This window comes from Oryctolagus cuniculus, chromosome 5 (assembly GCF_051225735.1).
Source record: "Oryctolagus cuniculus isolate XC-2025 breed Fujian yellow rabbit chromosome 5, ASM5122573v1, whole genome shotgun sequence".
NCBI lineage: Eukaryota > Metazoa > Chordata > Mammalia > Lagomorpha > Leporidae > Oryctolagus > Oryctolagus cuniculus.
Genome location: NC_142871.1, coordinates 123,083,896 through 123,104,995, shown reverse-complemented (window position 1 = coordinate 123,104,995; position 21,100 = coordinate 123,083,896). Strand labels below are relative to the sequence as shown.

Here is a 21,100-nt window from a genome sequence, read left to right as displayed (position 1 = left end):
GAATTCAGGTCGTTTAAACATGTGGAGGGAAAAGAGAGGGAGAGAATGATTTGGAAGGATTGTGCAGACTCGTGGAGACATGTAGGAAATAAAAAGACAACCAAAGTGATGTATTTTTATACAATCAGTATTAATCCCAATTATTTTTAGTGACTTCCCTGCAAACTCATTTGAAAAGTCAAAAGTGACTTTCAGTGAGGATATGCCCTGGGGAAGTTCCAACTAATTAATATCAGTAAACTAAAGGTGAAAACCCCTGCAGCACTGAAAAAAATCTCAAATCCATTCAACACTACAGAGTTTAGGTTGCTGAGCTGATTATAAAATCACTCCGATTTATTACTCATTTGTGTTAAAGATTGTTAGTTTTGGCCATTGGGTTGTTTTTCTCAAGAATCTTTTTCTTTTAAATTGCGGATGTGAGAAGTTTAGTTTGTGACCATGAAATTAGAGAAAGTAGCTGTGTTTTGTTGCTGTTACTGTAGTTTGAGGACTTTTTTTTTGGTAAGCAGAGAAAAGAATGGCCACCCTTCTAGGCCTCCCTCGCAGGAAGTGATGTGGGCTTTCCCAACCTCTTCCTGCCTTATCTGTCGGGGAGGAAATAGCCCTTGGGATTTATTTTTGTCTCTGCCAGCTGACCACACTCAGAGACACGGATCTTATATGTTCACACTCACGGCCCACTCTGTAAAAGCTCCGTTTCAAACTGTTCTAAAAGGTGGAGAAAGTTGCTCAAAAGCCACAGCTCAAAGCTCTCCAAAGAGGCGAACTCTTGACTCAAGTATTTGTTCTGCACAAGTGACTTCCTGTTTTGCAAATACAGATTCCAACTGGCTCATTTTTAAGATTCCAAAGAACCCTACAAATCGCCATAATTTGACCATGTACAGACCAAAACCAAACCAGGTACATCAAGAATCTTATGGTTGGATTTTCTTGAATTATAGAAGTAATTAAAAGAACAAGAAGCACTGATAGCAAAGAAGTTAAGAGGTATAGGTATTCCCAGGAATTGTCAAGTTCTACTGTGATCAAAGGATATCCAAGTCATTTTGGTTACGTTTTTGCCCTCACACTCAGATTCTGCTCTGTAGACAGAACAGTGGCTCAAAATATTGACCCCCCAAGATGCAGTGTTAGTACCACATGAGAACTTGTTAGAGATGAAAATTCAAGATCCCAACTCAGACTTCCAGAATCTGAACTTCTGGGGCGGGGACCAGGTTGACCAGTATTCTAATAAGCTCTCCAGGAGATGCTGTTGCAGGCACAAGTTCAATAACTGAGATACAGTATGTTTGATTATTTTTTACCATAGAGGCTCTCACTTTGGAATGATGGTTATGCCTGGTCCCCCAGGACACCTAGGGCAGTTGAATCAGAACTTTTGACACATGTAAATTTAGAGAAACAGTGGTAGAAAGACGAGCTGTTGAGTTAGTCCACAGGCATCAGTCTTTCCAAAAAGGCACACACAATTACCTTCAGCTATCACACTTGATTGGTAGGGGTTCTGCCTACATATCCAGTTGCACCTCTTCCTATTCCATACTACCCCCTCACAGGTTTATTAATGTTTAATGGACACACAAAAAGTATGTATGTTTTGTGTACGATATGATGTTTTGATACACGTATATTTTGAAATGGTTACTGCATTCAAGCCAGTTACTCTGTCCTCTTTTCTTACTGTCACCTCTCTGAACCCCCTTGACACCCTGCAAGCATTATGTGTGCCTCGTGACAGCATGGAGCTGCTGCTTCCTTCACTGCATGCATCCATGTCCTTCATGACCCAGTTCAAGGTCGTTCCTGTACTGAAGGCTCCAATGACTCCCTCTATTTGTGTGCCCACTTCCTTCCCCCTTCCTTCTTATTGAATGTCTATGATCTATTTAGGGGTTCTTCCACAGCCCTGTGACACCACTACATTGGCTGGATCTTGTTTGTCTACTGCTGTGTGCCTAGACTCAGCATGGTGCTGGCACACTGGGAGCAGCTGTTCTATCAATGTGTGTTACAAATGTATCCTCAAGGGGTGCTTTATTGCAGGTGCTGTATGAGGTTAAGAATATCACCTATGGCACCAGACTGCTACCATTTTTGACATATGGAAGTTGGGAGGAGTTACTTAAACTCTCTGTCCCTCAGTTTTCTCAACTGTAAAATGGAGAGAGTGGTGGTGCAATTATCTCATATAATAAGAAGTAAAATGCTTAAATCAGAGGCTGATAAGTGTTATGACCTCAATGCTAACAACAGAAAGGACCAGAAGATGTGAATATCCTTTTGTAGTTACAAACCTCCATATAGGAAATGTTTGTATTCATGTTGTCTCTCTCTCTCTTTCTCTCTCTCTCTCTCTCCAAATCTACTTATTTCTTCTCTAAGCTACTAATAATTCTCACACCTTTCTCCTACTCTGTCTCTGCTGCAATATTCCACAAGTCCACAACTAAGACTCCATGTTCATAACCACTATGTATTATGGTGTGTATGCACATACATGTAGAAGATTGTGTGGTTTGGTGGTTTAGTTTTTTAGATTAAAAATTGAGCTAAGATATACCAGCAAATAGGAAATAAATATTACCCAAACTTAAATTAGAGGTCTCAGTTTTGAAGGAAAATCCACTATGATAAATAAATCCTGTATGTTTCAGAAAATTGTCATTTATGAAAGTATTTACTTAAGATGGGTTTCAGGCAAAAAAAGAAACACCTCTAACTTAGAGATTTACATCAGGTGTAAAACTTACAAGTATAAACACTGGGCAGAATGGCCTGATTAAGTAGGCAAGGAGAACAGAGACATGGGAAAACAGATGAGTTTTGCAGAAAGTTACTAGTTATTAAAAGCAGCCTAGACTCAGTTGCGAGTCACCCAGCATGTCACTCAGCAATTTATGTTACATACTTCTATCTTAAAAATTCTTTCTTTTCACCTATACATGAACTCACAGTCATAAATGGCATATTCATCCATGGGACAAAAGTTTTTAGGACCTACTTCACAGAATATTGTCTCAATGCTGTCAAAAATAAAACAGCCATGTGTTTCCCAGACTCACCAAGTGTGTTAGTGGCCGTGGTGATGATAGCATTTTTTTTTTTTATTTTTTTGACAGGCAGAGTGGACAGTGAGAGAGAGAGACAGAAAGAAAGGTCTTCCTTTTGCTGTTGGTTCACCCTCCAATGGCCGCTGCGGCAGGTGCACCGCACTAATCCGAAGCCAGGAGCCAGGTGCTTCTCCTGGTCTCCCATGGGGTGCAGGGCCAAAGCACTTGGGCCATCCTCCACTGCCTTCCCAGGCCACAGCAGAGAGCTGGCCTGGAAGAGGGTCAACTGGGACAGAATCCGGTGCCCCGACCGAGAGTAGAACCCAGTGTGCTGGCGCCACAAGGCGGAGGATTAGCCTATTGACCCATGACTCCGGCCCTGATAATCAGCATTGTTGTTATTAGTAGCCCTGTCTTTCACTGGGAACATACTGGATCACAGGGTCTGAACTGAGTGCTTTTGAAAAACTGGCTTTCTGTACACTGCCATTTAATTTTCACATCATTCTCTGAAAGAGTCTGCTATTCTCACTTTGAAGGGTAATGCATGGAAAGGTTAAACAAACTTCATTTTACAACGATGTTGACCGAAATTCAAGCAGTTTAAAGGGGCAGAATCTGCCAAAACCCATCTCATGCCACTATACTGCACTGTGCTCCAATACAGGCTCTGAGACATGAGTGAATGAAAGCCTTGTCGCTCCCCCTCTTCATGGAGGAACGACACTAAGCCCTGCCTAGGCTTCATATCCGAGTCACGGCACCATTATGTCGCTCCCCCTCTTCGTGGAGGAGCAACACAGGACCCTGCGCTGTTCTTTCGTCTGCTCGGCCCTCCCCGGGTTTGCTGCTGGTTCTTCCCGGGTTGGCTACTATCCCTTCCACCTCCGTGGAAGGGCAGTTCCCCCTGGCCACATTCCCCACTTCCGCAGGGGAGCGGCACACCGCCGGCCGGCTCTTCTCGGGGGCTGCACGGGTTCCCTTAGATGTTCCCCATAGATGTTCCTGGTGCATGCCGTCTCTCTCCTCCTTTATAGTCCTCCTCTGCCAATCCTAACTCGGCTGCCCACACGCCGAGTACGCTGCTCTCCTCCAATCAGTAGCAAGTCCTACAGTTTATTGGTTGAACTGGAGGCAGCTGTGCGGAAGCTGTTTACTTCTCTCCCAGCGCCATATTGTGGGAGAGCAGATGCATAGAATAAGTCTTAATTCCAGTAACTCAGTCTAGTCCGGTTTGCTCCCCACAAGCCTGAACACACAATAGGATTCTCTTCCAACTGTGTGGCCAAAGATTACAAATTCAGCAGGAATAATATACTTGCAAAGGTGAGCCTGGACTGTGACATCATTAGCCTATCCAGAGGAGGAATGCAGGGAGGAGGCACTATGCCACCATGGCAAACACTTCTCTAAATGTAAGCTGGTAGATATTTTCCAAATACTGTATCTTAACTGTGCCTAAATGTGCATCAGACTTTTATTTATACTTTGAAAAATCTTTGCCTTTTTATTAGAAAATTTAAACTCTTAGTGTAATTTAAACATTTGGTGTAATTATTGATATCACTGTATTTAAACCACATATCTTGCTATTTATTATCCCAAATGTACATAATTTACATTCAAAATATTAAATCAATTTACATATCATAGATGAAGCTTAAGAATTATGGTTTATTTTCACTACCATATTTTCTAAAACTGATTCCATCATTTTACTTTTTTATTAATTTATATTTAGCTTTTTTAGTTTTTAACAGATCCAATATATCATAGATACAATTCTAAGAATATAATGATATTCCCTTTCTCCATCTCCCTTTCTTTCTTTTTTAGTTTTTGATATGACATATTTTTAATTTACATTACAGCCAAGGCATTAATTCTCTACCAAATAAAAAGTTAAACAATTAAAAAGCAAAAGACCCCAGTATAGCAGGAATATAGGAATAGGCTATTAGCAATAATCACAGGAAAACATGACCCTTTCATCCATATACAGTAAATGTCAAAGCAACCTCAGATCATTGAAACTCTAGTAACAATCAGAATATGAAAGAGTTATCTGTACCCCCATGTTTATTGGCCCTCAATTCACAATAGCTAAGATATGGAATCAATCCAAAGGTCCATCAACTGAAGATTGGATCAAGAAATTATGGGATATGTAAGCCATGGAATACTACAGAGCGGTTAAAAAAAAAAAAAAAAAAAAGGACGGAACTGGAACACATAAGTAAAATAAGTAAGTCCCAAAAGGACAAATACCATATGTTCTTCCTGGTCTGTGGAAACTAACAGAGAACCTGAAGAAATATATGGAAGTGAAAGTGACAATGTGAGATACAATGACTTTGAGTAACCCTTATCTCGACTGTTGAGGAACAGTTTTTTTTTCATACTATTTGTTGAACTCTTTACTTAGTATATAGTTAATCTTGTGTTTATGAAGTTAATTGAAAATAGATCTTAGTAAAAAAAAAAAAAGAATGGGAATATGAGAGGGAGAAGGAAGAAAGATTGGACTGAGGTGGGAGGGTAGGTACGGTGGGAAGAATCACTATGTTCTTAAAGTTTTATTTATGAAATGCATGAAGTTTGTGTACCTAAATAAAATTTTTCTGGAAAAAAAAAACTGTAGTAACATTCTTAACCATTGGTTTGAAAGTTACAAAACACTCTGAAAATATTATTTATGCTAGTATCATGTTTTGTTTTGTTTTGTTTTGTTTTGTTTTTTGACAGGCAGAGGGGATACAGAGAGAGACAGAGAGAAAGGTCTTCCTTTTGCCATTGGTTCACCCTCCAATGGCTGCCACGGCTGGCGCACTGTGGCCGGCGCACCGTGCTGATCCGAAGGCTGGAGCCAGGCGCTTCTCCTGGTCTCCCATGGGGTGCAGGGCCCAAAGACTTGGGCCATCCTCCACTGCCTTCCCGGGCCACAGCAGAGAGCTGACCTGGAAGAGGGGCAACCGGGAAAGAATCCGGCTCCCTGACCGGGACTAGAACCCGGTGTGCTGGTGCTGCTAGGTGGAGGATTAGCCTATTGAGCCACGGTGCTGGCCCATGTTGTTTTAAGTACTATAACTTTGTAGTATGTTTTAAAGTCAAGTATTGTGATACCTCCAGTTTGATTTTCCCCCCTCAGGATCACTTGGGCTATTCTTGTTCTTTTATGATTCCATATAAATTTTAGGATTGTTTTTCCTCACTCTATAAAGAATATCATTCGTATTTTGATAGGGAGTCCATTGAATCTATAGATTACTTTAGATAGTAGAGACATTTTAATGATATTGATTGTTCTCATCCATGAGCAAAGAACATATTTTTATTTTTTGTGTGTGTTCTTGGTGATTTCTTTCATCACTATTTTACAATGTCTGTTGCAGAGATCTTAGGTTATATTTATTCCTAAATATTTCATGTTTTGTGGATATTGTGAATGGGATTTCTTTCTTGACTTCTCTTTCAATGAGTTCATCACTAGCATATACAAACTATCTTTTTTGTATGTTTATTTTATAACCTGCAACTTTACTGAATTGGTTTATCGTTTCTACAGCATTTTGATCGCATGTTTACATTTTTCCAGGTAATAATCTGCAAACATGGATATTTTTACTTCCTCTTTTCCAATTTTGATGCCCTTTATTTCTTTCTCCTTCTTAATTGTTCTTGCTAAAACTTCCAATACTATACTGAATAAGAATGGTGAAAGTAGATATCCTTGTCTTATTGCAGATCTGAGGCAAAATGCTTTCAGATTTTCTCCATTCATTATGATACTAGCTGTAGATTTGTCACAAATATCTTTTATAGTTTTATGGTATGTTCCTTGTATAGATGATTTATAGAAGGTTTTTATCATGAAGCAGTATTGAGTTATCAATGCTTCCTCTGCATCTAGTGAGGTGATCATATGATTTTTCTTATTCATTCTGTTGATGTGATTCATGATGTTTATTGATCTGTAAATGCTGAAACACATTTGTGTCTCTGGAATAAATTTCACTTGATCAGGATGTATGATCTTTTTGATTTGGCTTTGGATTCGGCTTGCTAGTATTTTTTTGAGAATATTTTCATCTATGTTCATCAAGGATATAGGTCTGTAGTTTTCTTGTGTGTGTATTGTATTTTTGTTTTTGGTATCAAAGTGATGCTGGTCTCATAAAAAGAGTTTGGCAGAGTTCCATTCTGTTGAGTAATTTGAGAAGTATTGGAATTAGTTCCTCCTTAAGAATTTTATGTAATTCAGTAGTAAAGCCTTCAGGTCCTGGAATTTTCCTTGATGGGAGACATGTGATTTGTTAATATTGTCTATATATTCTTGGTTTAAATTTGGTAGATTAAATCTATCCAGGAATTTTACATTTCTTAGTGATTTCCCAGTTTATTAGCTTATGGTTTTTCATAGTAGTTTCTTACGATCTTTTGTATTTAAGTGATGTCATTTGTAAGGCCTCCTTTCTCATAATTAATTTTATTTATTTGAGTTCTTTTTTTTCTTTGTAGTCTGTATAGAGGTCTATCTATTTTGCTTATCTTCTCAAAAAACAGCTTTCGTTTTCTTGATCTTTGGATTATTTTTAGTTTCAATTTCATTTATTTCTGCTCTGATTCTTACTTCTCGCTAGCTGATTTGCTGTTTGGTTTGTCCTTGTTTATCTAAGTCTTCAAGATGTGTCATCAGATCTTTTATTTGAGACATTTTTCTTTTTAAATATAAGCACTTAATGCTATAAACTGCTCTCAATACTGCTTTTGCTATATCTCACATGTTTTGATATGCTGTGTTTTCATTGTTATTTATTTCAAGACAGTCTGATTTACTTTTTAATTTCTTCAATGACTCATTGATCATTCAGTAGCAAATTGTTTAATTTCCATGAATTTATTAGTGTTCTATTGTCCTTGTTGTTGACTTCTAGTTTTATTCCTTTTTGGTCTGAGAAGATACATGCTATGATTTCTATCTTGATAAATTTACTGAAACTTGATTTGATTTGTGGACTAATATATGGCCTATCCAAAAAAATGTGGGACTCCCTTAGAATTTCTTATAAGGCCAGTCTGGTGGTGGTGAATTCTCTGTTTTTACTTATTGGGAAAATACCTTATCTCTCCACTTCTTTTGAAAATATTTATTAATTAATTCAATTTCAGAATTACAGAGAGAAGAGGAGAGACCTTCTGGGGTCATCATTGTGGCCTAGTGGGTAAAGCCAGTGCCTGAGAAGCTGTCATTCCATATGGGCACCAGTTCAAGTCCCTGCTGCTCCACTTCTGTTCCAGCTCCCTGCTAATGGTTTGGGAAAAACAGTAGAAGATGGCCCACATGCTTGTGCCCCTGCCACCCATGTGGAAGACTTCAAAGAGGCTCCTGGCTACTGGCTTTGACCTGGTCCAGCCTTGGCCATTACAACCCTCTGGGGAGTGAACCAGTGGATGGACGATTTATCTCTCACTCTGTCTCTGTAACTTTGACTTACAAATAAATAAATAAATCTTTAAAAAGAGACACCTTTCATCTGCTGGTTTAATCCCCAAGTAGCAGCAGCAATGGCCAGGGCTGAGCCAGGCACCAGGAGTCTCTTCCAAGTCTCCCATGTGGGTGGCAGGGTCCCAGGTACTTGGGCCATCTTTTCCTGCTTTCCCCATGCCATTAACCGAGACCTGAATTGGAAGCAGAACAGCCAGGCCTCAAAACGGCACCCATATGGGATGCTGGCATTGCAGGCAGCAGCTTTACCCACTACACCACAATGCTGGTCTTACCTTCACTTTTAAAGGATGGCTTCGCTTAGTTATAATATTCTTGGTTGGAAGTTCTGTTTTTTTTCTTTTAAGACTTTAGATATACCATCCCACACACACTCTTCTGACCTGTAGGGTTTCTGCTGAGAAGTCTGATGTTAGTCTAATTGGTTTTCCTTTACACCTGACACTTTTTCTCAAACACTTGACACTTCTATTGTTTTAGAATTCTCTCCTTGACCTAAACTGCTGGTTTGTGGCACCAATTGCTGTGGCTCAAGGACTGTGTTATATGATTGGGCCCTTCTGCGGGTATTCCTAGAAAAGTCCAACTAGTACTGAGGCCTATAACACCATAGCCCTGGGCCCAGAAATAGGGGCTCTACATGGAAGCCTGCTCCAGCCCTGCACAGTGACTACAAAGTATACAGGTCCCTAGGTAGATTCCAGTGGGATTGAAGAAATTACAATTAATTGTTCCAGTCTTGGTGTTGCAGGGTACGGTGGGTCATTATCCAGATCTCCCAGGGTAGGAGAGGATTTTTTATGGACTGCTGCTTGTGTTAGCCCTCAGAATCTAAGGAGGACCCTCCTGGCTGACATAGAGTGAGTAAAAGTAGCTCTGGGGCTAATGCCCCCAAACTCTCACAGTTGCAGGATGCAGGGGATCTGTCCTTTGCCCCACAAGTTGCTCTGACTTATTCTGATTGCTTCTGGTATCAGCGGAACGGAGTTCTGCTGCTTGAATTTTCACAGCCCATCTAGTGCTCTGTAGAGGTGGAGGATGTGAGGGAGGCAATGTGACTTCATTTCTCCAAGTTCAGCAGTTGCTCAGACCCCAGTCAGCTCCTCAGGGTGAATAAGAGTCAATGGGTGGCTGTGACATTCTCTCTCACAGCTGAAGCTCCAAGGCTCATGGAGATTTCATCCTGCCCTGGGTTGGTAAGAAGGCTCCCAGCCAGAAGATGGCTATACCATGTGGCCAGCTGCAGCTCTCTCCTCTTGTCCCACATAGTATTCTTTGTCACTTCTCCACTTAAAATTTCCAGCAATCAGACCGACCCCTGGAAATGTGGTCATTCCTTTGTTCTTTTCATATCTCAGGGCAGCTCAAGTCAGCATGGCTGTTTCCTTCTCAGCCATCTTGGATCTCCTCCTGCATCAGACTTCAAAAGTACTGTCTAAGGTGCCGACTGAACAACATGGGATAGCAGCATTGCTATCCCTTTTCCCCGTCTATCCCCCTTTCCTTATACACAGAGGTTCTTATTTAACAGGCTCTGGGAATGGTACCTGGGAATCTGCATTTTGACCAGTCCTATCACCAATTTGTCTTCTTCTAGTAAACCATACTCAGATGAACTACAATTTGTGTCTCCAGTATTTTATACATCATTTACAATTCCCATGCACTAATATATTACACATATTATTTTTAAAGCCCCAAGAGAGGTTTTTAAAGAGATTATATTTATCTAAACAAATAGCAGTACACATATGTTTTCCTGGTGGCCTAGTTGGTGACGGCATACCGTCTATCACCCAGAGTCAGATGAGTTTCTGGTCCTGTGCTCAATCCATCCCTACCCTGTGTTGTCTTAAGTGACAGGAGACTTGGAAGACTCTGTACTGACTCAGTATTCTCATGGTACCACAGTTCTTCAGAGAACTCAGTAAACTAACTGCTGTGACTTTGAAAGGGATGGCAGGTTCTGCAGGTGCCTCTGTAGAAGGTTCATGCAGTAGCAGATTCACAGTGAAAGGGCCACCTTGACAAGACATTAATTCTGCTACACCATGGCAACCCCACTTCAAGTTCATGCATATATAGGGACATTCATGACACATTAAGGAATTCTCCATGAGTGGATTCTAAATACAGTACGAAGTCCAAGTTGTCTGCTTTTCTATAGACACCTACTTTTAAACAGGCTTGAAAACTCAGGTAGGAGCAGTTAAGACTTGTGACTTCAATCTTAAGAAAAGGTAAAAATTTGTTAGCAGTCTAAACTGACATAGTTTAAACTCTTCAAAAGTATGTTAAAATGAAGATGTACTAATGCATCTATGCTGAAACAGTACTTGTTATTTTAGTTCAAGGATGAGCCATTTGTGAAATAGTAGTCCTGAATTGCTAACTCTTTATCAAATATTTGTTGGGTACCTATTACCAGGTAGTGTGCTGGGGGTAGGAATATAGAGATGAATAAGACGGCATCCACAGGTACTAGGAAAGAGCTCCTGTGAACGATCACTGGCAACCCAAATTTCAAAGGTACTCGGAGTAAGTTCTGTAGCACCCAGAAGAGACATCAGGGATGTAAAAGCAAATAATCTGATGATACTTAAAATGGGTTTTGGAGGATATCTGTGTTACCTGATAGAGAAGCGAAGAAGGAGAACCTGAGACAGAAGAATGAATTACAGCAAGGGGACAGTAGGATGGAGACAAGAAGGTAGCACAAGTCGTGACCACCAGAAAGTTAGGCAACAGCAGAGGGGAAGGAGTCTACAAAATAAAAAAGAAGTCACAGCCAGAGAGGAGAGAAGGAAATCAGAAGACTATGGTGTCCCAGTGGGTAAGTGCAAGGCCAGGGGAGGTAGCCATCCCAAATGTCAAAGATGTTGACAATGAATGAGCTAGATTTAAGGATAAAGAAGTCATAGAAAATCTTGCCAAGAGCGTCTGCTAATGTGCACTGGGGGCAAGGGAGACAACAAAGTGAATGGTCAGTGATGACATGGGAACTTCCACAACTCTTTCAAAGCTGTTTGTGGTGAGAGGGAAAGGAAACTGGAGGAGCTGCTGAAGGATAATAGGGAGTTGGAGGAGCCTCTGCTCCGATAGTTTTGAGAAGTCCCTAAGCATCATTAAGGGATTACGTGAGAGCGCTATACCACCATGTGGCTTCTTTGCACACTCACACACTCACAATGGATGACAATGTGTGTCTGTGTGTATCAATAAATACAGTATGTGCCCTGGAATTTTCATGCAGGTAGGACTTCCACCTCTCCTCAGTGCCTAATACAGAAATGAAACTGAGTCAACATTTTTAGTAGGAATACATATTATAGTGGAGAAAGTAGAAGTTTTATCTATTCTGATCAATGATTGAGTGCATGTTATGACACAGTGAAAAGCTTGTAAGATGAAAAGTTCTATGCTTTCTTAACTATTTCTTCTTCATCAGCATACACAAGCACACACACACAGGCATGCATATGTATGCACACACCTGCAGGTGCGCATATTCAATGGAAACCCAGAATTCTTTTTTCCTCTTAGATGGCTGGCACCATGATTTTGCTGCGCTGTGCAGATGCCAGAGCCATGGGGAAGGAGAATGGGTTAAATAAGGATCTCTAGTAGTGCTTCAACTTGTTCTTTGAGGAGTAACAAAGAGAGGAAGCGCAGCCTTTGTGGAAGGAAATTCCCAGGCTACACTTCGGACATTCGCAACCTGCCCTGTGAACCCCTGAGGAGTGTCTGATAATAAACACTTTCAAACAAAACAATCCATAAAAGCATTTTTACTAACATTCTTGCATTCTCACCAAAGGGCTGGAACATGTTTTCCTGCATCTGCAGACCTTGAGGGGGCCTGGACATCCACCTGCTGGGAGAGGCCAACAATCCTGCCTGGAGTTTGTACGTGCAGGGTCCCCTTGCTGCCTTGCCCTTTGATTGTACTGGAATGGAAATGAGGGTGCTGGAATGCAGACCTTATACCTGACAAAGAGCATGACGGATGTGCACAGCTGAGTGCAGACTTGAGACCCAGCTCTTCAACTTCTAGAGAGACCCCAGACACAACCCTGGGCATTGCAACTTGCAATAATAATGCAGTGACCTTCTCCAGGAGTGGAGAGAACTTGACAAAGCCAGGACAATCTCTGCTAGTGAAATGTACCAGTAGGGTAACAAATTGGGCTTCTTTTTCTGCAGTAGCAAAAGAAAAACAAACCTGGAAGGTTGGTGGCCTGGGATAATAGCGAAATTCTGGGTGATTCAGGTATTTGCTACTTGCTTTCACAAGTGTGTGTTTGTGTGTGTGTGTGTACTTGTGTATGTATGCGCATTTACACTTTATTCACTAAAATATGCTTAATACCCCTTTAAGAGTTGCAGTCCTACTCAGAAGCCTCTCCTGGCTTCCTGGTTACAGGGCTACACCAAAGGGCACTTCTCAGCATGAGTGAGGGTTATATCCTCAAGTGCTACAGAAAGCTAAGCCTTTATTTTTGAAGTGCTATTTTTAGGTGAAATAAGCATGCATTTGTTCTCATTTGCATCTGCCCAGAGTTCTCACCGCCAGCACTGGGACCCACAGAGATGGAGGGGATGTCGGGTTCCCAACTTCGCTCTAGGCAGGGCTAGCATGAGCCTTCCATTCAGGCCTCCTTCTGTCTTTTGTGCTGTAACAATGGGCGGAAACTCAGCCTTGTCAGAGGAAATTCCCAGGGCCATACTTTGGACATTAGACAGTTGCTTTGCTATGCTGGGTAGGCTGATGTGCATCTAAAAATAAACACACTGGTCTGGTCTGCAAGGCTTTCTGTGGTTCTTGACCCACACGGTCAATTATATTTCAAAGGTTTTTGTTTGTTTGTTTGTTTGTTTTACATTGTTTTTAAGAAGGCAAGCCCAGGTAAACCTTGAGAATAAAATATATCATGGCTTTATTGAGATTTGACAAAGTGGCATTTGCTGATACCCATGTCTGTGGATACCTACTCCTGCTTTTTCTCCTTAGATCTCAAAGCAAGATTGAAGAAAGCAGAGACATACCGAGATGTTGGCCAAGCATCTCCAAAAAGATGTGAGGAGCCAAAAATCACAAGACTGGCTAGTTTTTCCGAGTCCATGAAAGATAGGGCAGCTGAGAGTTTTTGATGCTGTGAATAGGCTGACTTAAGCTAAATTTTCACTACGCTAGAAGTCTCCAGGTCACTATCTGGCAGAAAGACTATTATCAGTGTGGCTCATTTAGCAGGAAAGGAGAAGTGGGTGGAAGGCAGTGCTGATGAACCTGATACACAGCTGGCAGCCAGCTCCTGCCAGCTTTCTTCCCTCCCCAAAGTTAAATATATCACTCGCAGATCTTGAAATTCAGAGAACTGGTAGAACCATTTGCTTTTTATATTTTAAAATCAGAAAATCAGATTTCTGAATGGCAAAGAGCACATTTCCTTTTTATGAATAAAGAACACATCAGGGTTGAAACTCTGAGCCCTGCTGCTATTTGTCTCGCTGTATTTGGGCTGAAAATGAACCAAAATGCAGCCATTTTCCATCAAATGGGAATGTGTTTGCAGCACAAGAAGTAGCCCACAATTGTAGTTAAAGTGTAACCCAAGAAGAGTGGTTTGGAGTGAACTTTTCCCTCCTCATTGTTCTGAATTGTTGTGCATTTTCCTGGAAGTCCAACCTACCCCATTGTTGTTGCAAAGACCCCATTTGAAAATTACTGCAGCAGATATGTTGGCCTAGCAAGGAAAAAGTCGGCTCTTGTCATTCTAGCCTGATGATTTTCTTTGCAGATCTTTGTTTGGTGGTTTGGATTAGGGCACTGACATCATGAGACTCTTGGTAGCTTTGAACGGGAAGGGACCTTCAAGGTCGTCACCCGTTCTCCACCCAGTGTGGGCATCCCTTTGGGAACACTGGACACTAATCTTCCAGGGTGCTGGAACTCTGCCTGGGACAGGGCGTTCCCCACAGCACAAGCTCACCCTCTCTTAGACAATTTCAATGCTGGGTAAATCCTTCCGCACATTGAGCTGAAATCTATTACCCTATAATTTCCATTCACTGATCTTCGTCTGGCATCCTCTTTTCCCACATAAGGCAAACTTTCACTATTTTATAGTAGCCCTTTACATGCAGCGAGACTCATTTTATACTTCAAACGTCCCCTGAATTCCTTCTACTATTCTACAAATAACAATTGTCATATTTTCACCATCTTGGCCAGTGCTCTCTTTTAAAAAATCTGGTATATTTCGAGGCCAACGCCACGGCTCAATAGGCTAATCCTCCGCCTAGCGATGCCGGCACACCGGGTTCTAGTCCCGGTTGGGGTGCCGGATTCTGTCCCGGTTGCCCCTCTTCCAGGCCAGCTCTCTGATGTGGCCCAGGAGTGCAGTGGAAGATGGCCCAAGTGCTTGGGCCCTGCACCCCATGGGAGACCAGGAGAAGCACCTGGCTGCTGCCTTTGGATCAGCGTGGTGCTCTGGCCGCAGCGCGCCAGCCGCGGCGGCCATTGGATGGTGAACCAACGGCAAAGGAAGACCTTTCTCTCTGTCTCTCTCTCTCACTGTCCACTCTGCCTGTAAAAAAAAAAAAAATCTGGTATATTTCTTGAAGCAAGGTATTAAATGTTTTGGTGAATCAATCTTCTCTACAACCTTGTGTGCAAAATAGTAGCATATTTTTTCAGAAACAAAGCTAAGACTTGAGAAGATCTAATTACTTATTTAAGGAGGTGGCTGATGGGGGCTTTAAGAGCTTCTCTGCCCCTTTCAAGTCCAATGCATGCCTCTGATTAAAAGGAAATGTTGAGGAGCTGGCTCTGTGGCACAGTAGGTTAAGCTGCCACTTGCAGCGTCAGCATCCTGCCTGGTTGCCAGTTCAAGTCTAGGCTCCTCCAGTTCCAATCCAGCTCTTTCTGCTAATGTGCCTGGTAAAGCAGCAGAAGATGGCCCAAGTCCCAGGGCCTTTGCCACCCATTTAGGAGACCAAGAAGAAATTCCTGGCTCTTGATTTAGGCCTAGCCCAAGTTGTTGTGGCCATTTGGGGAATGAATCAGCAGATAAAAGATTTCTCTTTATGTGTCTCTCCTTCTCTCACCATAACTTTAATTTTTAAGTATAAATAAGTCTTTTTTAAAAAAAATGAAATTTGGGGCTGACACTGAGTCATAGCGGGTTAAGCCACCACCTGCAGTGCCGGCATCCCTTATGTGTGCTTGTTCAAGTCCCAGCTGCTCCACTTCTGATCCAGCTCTCTGCTATGTTCTGGGAAAGCAGTAGAAGATGGCCTAAGTCCTTTGGCCCCTGCACCAGCATGGAAGACCTGGAAGAAGCTCCTGGCTTCTGGCTTTGGATCAGTTCAGCTCTGGCCATTGTGGTCATTTGGGAGTGAACCAGTGGATTGAAGATCTCTCTCTCTCTCTCTCTCTCTCCTCTCTCTCTGTGTAACTCTGACTTTCAAATAAATAAATAAATCTAAAAAAAATGACATTTTGAGCCAGATAAACCAAAGTTGCTCTCAGATACAGTCGGAGGTCTATGCCAGGTCTCTAGTAAATTCCTAGCAAGATGAACATTCCCTTGGTTGCTATAACTTGAATTTATCTGTAGAGAAGCATGTGAATTTGGGCAGTAAGGAAATGATGAGCAGAAAACACCCAGGCTGCTGAAAGGCAGGTGCATATGCAGGAAGTACGCAGGCAAAAAGATGGCTGAGCAACAGCAAGAAGGAATTCAAGCTGTCCTGGAGGCGTCTCATCTGGAAGCTGCAGATGGTGGGAGAGCAAGAGATCAGGCTCAAAGACAAGACGAGTTTTCAGAGTGCCTAAGCAGTTTTCTTCAGTCCAAGCCCGGTGGCTGTGTGTGGAGAACAAATACCAAGAATGTGTTGATTCTCAGTTGTCCATGCATGCCATGGGAGTGCACCACCTGAAAGCAGATGACACTGCCCCTCACCCCAGCACTTGCTTCTAGATGAAATCTGGCAAAGACTGTAATCTTTAGGTTGAAAGGAAAATCCTCCATGTGGTTAGAAAAGAATGAATCCTTGCAGTTGTGCCTCAGTGAAGTCAACGTAAGGGATAGGTTACATTCCTACATGTTTCTAGATTTTTTTTCTACACCATTTGGTAGGGCTACTTCTTCTGGCTGCTTTTCCAAAGCAGAGATTGCTTAAGGATGACATTGCCTCCCTGCTCAGCTGTCCTACTTCAAACCAGCCTGAGACCCAACAACTAACCCTGGTTAGTGTATTCCTTTAAGCTCAGGGCACTATTCCCTGGGAGCCATTGCTACATTGTACCCTAGGAAAGGAACCAAAGGCCAATGATAACATCTATGGCTGAGTAGAAGAGCAGGCAAGGCAGTGGCATGACACCATAAAGATCTCTGCCGATTTACTTGGGGAACTACAAGGCACAGCCCTCCAAGTTATCATGGCTTGCAAGGATGTAATGAAAGTATACTGAAAATAGAACATGGTAAAAATTAAGAATGGGAATCTGAGAGAGAGGGAGAGGAAGAGTGGGGGGGGGGCGTAGGGGGAATTCCACTATGTTCCTAAATCTGTATATATGAAATCTATGAAACTTGTATAGCCTAAATAAAGTTAAATAATAAAAAAGAATGTCAATGAAGAGTTTCTCTGAATATGGTTTTCTCTGTGCATCCCATGAAGGCATGGACTTCTCTTCCATGTAGCTGTCTTGTTCACAACTTAAGAAAATCAAGATTCAGAAAAAGCTTGTGAATACTTTCAAGGTCACATAGAAAGAGAGTTGCAGGTGCAGGAGTAAATTCAGGTCTCTAAAACATAGCTCAATATAACCACACCATCTTCAAGCTGATTATAAATCAGGCTTTTTTTAGATTTCCTATGAAAAAGCACACCCTCTGGACGGGGAGTTGCATGGAGGTAAGATTCACATCAGCTGCCATTTGAATCCCTAGCAGAAGGCACTCTGCCTGGCATCTAGAAGATGCTCTGTACATATTTCTGAAAAAGTAAGTGCCTGACTTGGAGTGATAAAGTATGAGGGGCACTGGTAGGGAAATGCCTAGTGAGATAGCCTATCCACCGAGACATAAGAAATAGATTCCAAAAGGCATAGATAGCACTTAGTAAACACTCAAAATATTTAGTGAATAAATGAACACAGTGATGTTTCTGAAAGGAGAGTCTGCAAAAAACTCATAGGGGTGGACAATCTCCTTGGAAAACTTCAAGCTACAGATCTTTTTTAAAAAATCAAAGATTTATTTATGTATTTGAAAGGCAGGGTAACAAAGAGAGGGAGAGTCAGAGAGATCCTCCATCAACTGGTTCACTTCCCAGATGGCTGAAATGGCTGGGGTTGGGCCAGGTTGAAGCCAGGAGCCAGGAGCTGCTTGCAATTATCCCATCTAGGTGGCAGGGGCCCAAGTACTTGGACCACCTTCCCCTGGTTTTCCCAGGCCATTGACAGGAAGCTGAATCAGAAGAGGAACAGCAGGAATACGAACCAGCCCCCAAATAGGATGCTTTAGCCACTATACTACAATGCAGGCCCCCCCAAACTATAGCTCTTAATCTGATAATCAATTTGGGTTCTTCAGACAAGCTGTGCTTTCTGTTTGTTCACTTGTTCAAAGAACATTGATTGAGCACTCCTCAAAAGTGAAAATAAACACAGCAACCACCTTTTAGTGAATTAATGTGCTAAAGGCTTTGACAGGGGTGATTTCACCTCTTGACTTAAAATCACAGACCTGAAGGGCATTTAGGCAAAAGTGCCCTGGATGAGATTTGGGGGTAGGGGGTGGCTACAAATCAGGCTGCAATGGGTAGAAATTGGAGAAAGTGAATGTGGCTACCCAGATAGGGAGAACAGCACACATGGACAGAGGTAGGTATTAGGACACTCCAGGCCTGGGGAAATGCAAAGTATGCAGTGCAGCTGGAAGGTTAGGTAATGACAAGTGAGGCTGGGCAGGACATTAAGAAGCAGACCTTGAAAGCTTTATCTATTCTTTCTGAGGTTTGACGTCCATGTCAATCACCCGGGGGCCATGGTGAAAATGCAGATTCCATGAGTCTGAGGAGGGGATAAAGAATTTGCATTTCTTTTTTGTCAGCTTTTTTGATTAACACATAAACTGTATATGTGTGTGGGGTACAGTGGGACATCTCAGTGCCTGTATATAACATGTACAGATCAAATCAAGGCGATCAGCATTTCTAGCTTATCACTGCTTAATATTTAAAGCCTTCAATTTCCTCTCTTCTTGTTCTTCATGAAGTTTTAATAGATTATTGTCAACCACAGTCATACCTCCCCATGCACTGTAGAACCCTAAAATGTATTTGTCCTATCTAACTGTGTTCTGGTGCTGTCTTCCAGCACCCTTCCAAACTGCTTCTGTCTCACCATTCGACACCCAATTTGACATTTTCATCTTCCACGTGTAAGAGAACAGAGGGAATTTATCTTTCTGTGTCTGGCTTATTTAATATAATTCTGTCCAGTTCTATCCATTTTGCTCCAAATGGTAATATTTCATTCTTTTTTATGACTGAATAAATAAACTCCCAAATCACGCCCAGTGCATCTGGTCCCTGAGCTACTCCACAGGTGATGAGATCCAAGCAACAAGGTGCAGTGGTAATGTTTCCACAGTTGGGGGATGGCACCATGAGAATTGCATTTTCTCAAGAAGCCAGTAGCAAGATATGGAGGATGAACTAGAGGGGATTGTTCTGAGGTAAAACATGTAAGTGACAAAAAATGATCAGCCTCTGAACTAAATAAGCTGAAGAGGAATAGAAATGGTCCAATGAATAGGCATACAATGGTTTATACTGTATGAAGTCAGTATGAAGCTGGTTATGAGGACAAAATGAAATAATAAAAACAAAGGAGGCAAAAAGAACCCTCCAGGGAAATATGTAGTGCGTGTGAATGAGCCTGGACCCCTCAGTGGGTCTCAGTGTACACATAAACCTGAACTCCATCAGTGACCAAGCAGAGCAGCCAGCTAAGGACGGAGCATCATCTCTGGGGGTGGTCACCACCCAGGGTAAAGGCACCAGCCTTCACTGTACACACTGTCACTACTTGCATTGACTTTCAGGAACCCTGGGGAGAACAACAGTTGTTCGCCTGGATAGTTATCATTTCCCTGAACATAGTACTTGGTCTTTTACTTAGAACTGACAGGTATCCGAAGTTAGAAGCATCTGTTTCTATTTCTTTTAGAAAATCCCCTGTCAATTCTAGTACATCTTCAACTGAAAAACTCAGAACAACAACAAAAAATGTATGGTGGAGCTCTACATTATAGAAAAGATGTTGGGAAACATTTTTCCCTTTGTGCAGAAGCCAAAAAAGATACAACTTTTAATGATATTTGCCCTCCAAACAGTATAAGGACCGGCTCCACATTCATATTCTATGTTGGCTGACATTTTTTACCGAGATGGACAGACATAAAGAAAAAAAAGAGAAAAAAAAAAAAAGAAACCGCTTTGTTATCTCCCCTCTCGATCCTTTGTAAATTTCAGCGTCTTATAACTCAGTGAATCTCCCCAAGTCACACAAAACACACAGGCTACTAGAAATGCCTGCTGGACAAACACAGCTCCTTCAAAACAGTTTGATCCATACTCAAAAAGACAAAGCAAAATAACCCAGGTACCTACCTTTCTCTCCTGTGGTTAGCTGACTTCTGAAAATTAACCCTGTACTGAAGACTTTCTCTGTTAGGTGAGGCGAAACTTAAGGGCATCCCATTCAGTCATACAACCAGAGTCGGGTGGAGTTTCACAAAACCAGACTTCAGATGTTTGGAGCTCAGGCAGCTTCCAGACCTTAGAGAGCAGAGGTGAGCTGACTGCCTTCAGTCCTCTGCTGCAGGAAAGAGCTGTGAGATACTGTGTGGCTGGAGGTGTGGGTGGAGGCAGAGGGAAGGGAAGTGATATGGGAACTGTAATAAATAAGAGATCCTCTCCACATGATTTCCTGTATTTGATGCCTCATGCCTCTCTCCAGGCTCCCTAGAGGAAATAAGAAATTTAAACTTGTCCTTTGGCCATTGGAAGGAAGAGAAAAAACACGCTGAGAACCTTGATAATGAGAATGAACAGGGCAATAGGCAGGGAGCTGATGGACCAGCTAGCTTTACCTTTCACCGAGTGTTTTTTCCCACAGTTTTAGAAGTGTTTAATTCTGCAAAAGTCAAGAATGCCCTCATCCTCTTCCTCTGAGCTGAAGCATGCTCTGGCAATGGTCCAGACTTCATGTTACAGAGCAGCTGGTGAGAAGCAGGTCACCAGGGAGAATCTGTTCTCAGCCTCAGAACAGACCCCCCTTTGCCCTGTCTTCAGAAAGGCTGAGAGACTTCTTTTCTACTCTTGGAACTACTTCTAAACTTCACAGTCCATTTTGCCCTAGGCCCTAAAGAATAATTTGAAGGCTACTATCCATAGATTTTTGGAAGTAGGACCCTCTACATATTTTGTGGATGAAAATTTGTAAATGAAAATGTGAGAC

At 41.9% G+C, this 21,100-nt stretch overlaps 1 protein-coding gene across 4 annotated transcripts in view; it reads right to left on the bottom strand.

Annotated features, from left to right (window-relative positions):
• ADGRF5 (adhesion G protein-coupled receptor F5) overlaps positions 1–20,739 on the bottom strand; it is a 108,684-nt gene extending 87,945 nt beyond the window's left edge. For all 4 annotated transcript variants that reach the window (XM_070074015.2, XM_008263014.5, XM_070074020.2 and 1 more), the window contains exon 1: positions 20,251–20,739. The gene's annotated coding sequence lies outside the window, so the exon portion shown is untranslated. The remainder of the gene's footprint in view (positions 1–20,250) is intronic.
• Positions 20,740–21,100: the final 361 nt, after the last annotated feature.